This window comes from Giraffa tippelskirchi, chromosome 3 (assembly GCF_054371585.1).
Source record: "Giraffa tippelskirchi isolate mGirTip1 chromosome 3, T2T-mGirTip1v1.2.pri, whole genome shotgun sequence".
Classification (NCBI taxonomy): Eukaryota; Metazoa; Chordata; class Mammalia; order Artiodactyla; family Giraffidae; genus Giraffa; species Giraffa tippelskirchi.
The window spans coordinates 181,681,941-181,684,944 of NC_137277.1; the positions used below are offsets into that span (position 1 = coordinate 181,681,941).

At 42.6% G+C, this 3,004-nt stretch overlaps 1 pseudogene; it reads right to left on the reverse strand.

The window, feature by feature from the left end:
* Positions 1-1,422: 1,422 nt before the first annotated feature.
* On the reverse strand, positions 1,423-2,054 carry LOC145540880 (nucleolar protein 56 pseudogene; annotated as a pseudogene).
* Positions 2,055-3,004: the final 950 nt, after the last annotated feature.

The following is a 3,004-nucleotide window of genomic DNA, read 5'->3' on the forward strand; positions in this document are numbered from 1 at the left end:
ACCAGGGAAGCCGATTATCTAATGACTACTACGTTCATTAGCAAATGCCTAGAACGAAAATATTGCCCTAAGCCTAGTGAAGTAATACATTTTGTTGCATTTTCTTTTTTGTTCAAATTTTTGAATACAAAACTTTGTGATTTACTAATGAAAAGTGAGTGACTAACAACAACACAGACGTGCATGTGGTTCACCACAGTTGCATGTCTTGAGTTGCAGTTCTTTACTGCTCCCAAATAAACCTGTTTTGCTGGTTAAAATAACTGTTGACTTGGCCAACAAAGATCCGCCTAGTTGAAGCTGTGGTTTTCCAGTAGTCATGTATGGACGTGAGAGTTGGACTATAAAGAAAGCTGAGGGACTTCCCTGGAGGTCCAGTGGTTAAGACTTCACCTTCCAATGAAAGGGGTGCAGGTTTGATCCCTGGCCAGGGAGCTAAGATCCCATATGCCTTGTGGCCGGAAAACCAAAACATAAAACAGAAACAATATTCTAACGAATTCAATAAAGACTTTAAAAATGGCCCACATCAAAAAAAAAAAAGAAAGCTGAGTGCCGAAGAACTGATGCTTTTGAACTGTGGTGTTGGAGAAGACTCTTGAGAGTCCCTTGGACTGCAAGAAGATCCAACCAGTCCATCCTAAAGGAAATCAGTCCTGAATATTCATTAGAAGGACTGATGCTGAAGCTGAAACTCCAGTACTTTGGTCACCTGATGTGAAGAACTGACTCACTGGAAAAGACCCTGATGCTGGGAAAGATTGAAGGCAGGAGGAGAAGGGGATGACAGAGGATGAGATGGTTGGAAGGCATCACTGACTCAATGGACATGAGTTTGAGTAAACTCCAGGAGTTGGTGATGGACAGGGTCGCGAAGAGTCAGATACGACTGAGCGACTGAACTGAACTGAATTGAACTGACCTGACCTGTGTTTCAGGTCAACAAATTCTAGGTAAAAGTTTTGCATGCTGAAGTGATGGGGGTGCAATGTATCAATATTTGTAACTTATTTTTAAATTTATCAGAGATAAGATGAATCAATAGAGGGATGTCTAGAGTATATGCGATTAAACAAATACAGCAAAATGTTCATTGTAGAATCTAGGTTGTGGGTATACAGTTTCACTGTAAATTCTTTCAGACTTTCTAAATGTTGCAAAATTTGCCTTAAAATGTTGGTGGGGGAGAGAGTGTTAAGAAAAAAAGAAAAACAACAACAAACTAACCTGTAGCGACAGAAAGCAGAGAGTAGGTGTCTGGGGGACATGAGAAAGGGGACTGGGGGGCTCACTGCACAGGGAGGCAAAGGAATTTGATTTGGGTTAGTTGTAGCATTTGATTAGTTACACAGGTGTCAAAACTCATGGAACTGTGCATTTAGAACATAGGCATTTTATTTATTTATTTATTTTTTTCTTGTGAATTTGTTTTTATTTTACTGGGTCTAGGGGATGGGATGGGGAATACCTCTGTAAGTTATGCCCCACTAGGAAGATGTCCATTCTAACTTTCCTGGGATAGCTTTCGGAGCTTTTTCTTTTTCTTGGAGCCGCTTGTCTTGCTGGCAGCAGCCTCTTCAGGTCCACTGCTGAGTGGCTCCTCCTTGGAAGACAATTTCCGCTTTTTCTTGGGGACTCTCTTGTTTTCTGACTCATCAGGGTCAGTAACTGGTTCTTCTTTGGGAAAAGATTTCTTCCTCTTGGGGAGACTTCCAGTACCAGCTGTCTCTTCAAGATCACTACTAACTAGCTCTTCCTTGGAAAAAGATTTCTTTTTCTTGGGTTTGGAAAAAGAGACAGATGGGTCTTCCATTCCATTCTCCTGAAGAGCCTCCTGGGGTTTTTGCTTTTTCTTCTTTTTGGGTCTTTCACTTGTCTCCTCACACTCCTCCGGGGCACTGCTATTTTCTGAAGAAGCCAGGGCAATTGCAGCCAGCCTTTTCTTTTCTTTCTTCAAGCGTTTCTTCTCCTGTTTCTCGAGCTTCCTAGTAATCTCAGCAGCCGCTTCCTCTGCCTGAACCATTGCCTCCTTCATGACATCCAGATTCTTTCGGGGAATCTCTCCAGTCTCATAGAAGGACAGCCACTCCTCAACTTGTTCTCGAAGCTTCTCCCCAAAAACACTGGTGGGCACCTCAGAGAAGCAATCGATTCGTGAGGCAATACTGCATTTGTTTGCCAGGTATCGGGAGATGCGACCTTTGTTCTTGGCAGCTGCTCGGCCAATGAAGGCAGAGTGGAAAATGAGTCCGTATTTTGGGGTGTTACCCCTTGTCTTCAAGGCTCTGGAAACTTGGTCCCTTTGCTGGGCCCAGGGAATCACTCAGACACCAGGACTGGCAGAACATAGGCATTTTATTGCATGCAAATTATACTTCAATGAGTTTTATTTGAAAGGAAAAATTTTACCAACCTCAAAGGGTAAAGTAAAACTTAGAGAACCTGGCAAGCCTTGCTTCGGTTGGTCTGTGACTTCAACTCTGAGCTTTGTTTCCCCTAAATCTTACCTATCTTTAAGGCCTAGCTGAAATGCCATCACTTCCAGGAAAGTTCCCTGGCCTCTCCAGCCTATAATGATCCACTTTTGAAGTCAATATTGATTATGCATATTAATATAAAAAAATACTCTGTGAACAAATATAGTGCTTTCAGTTTATTACATGCTTTCAGCTCACTATCTCATCTGACTCTCACCTTAGCCACTAGTTGGGGCAAGGATTCTTTTACCTCCTACCCATTGTAGAGTTGGGAAAACTGTGCCTCAGGAAGGGAATCTTAACCTAAATCTTACAGCCTCCAGTTCCTGGGCTTCCAATTCTCCTCTCCACTGGAAGGGTGGGTGGAGACAGCACAGGTCAAAGAGTTAGAACGCCTGGTAATATGCTTGAGAAATTCCTGGGCAATATATTTTTAAAAGTATTTATTTGGCTGTGGCGGGTCTTGGTTGTGGCATGCAGGATATTTAGTTAGAGCATGTGAGATCTAGTATCCTGACCAGGGATTG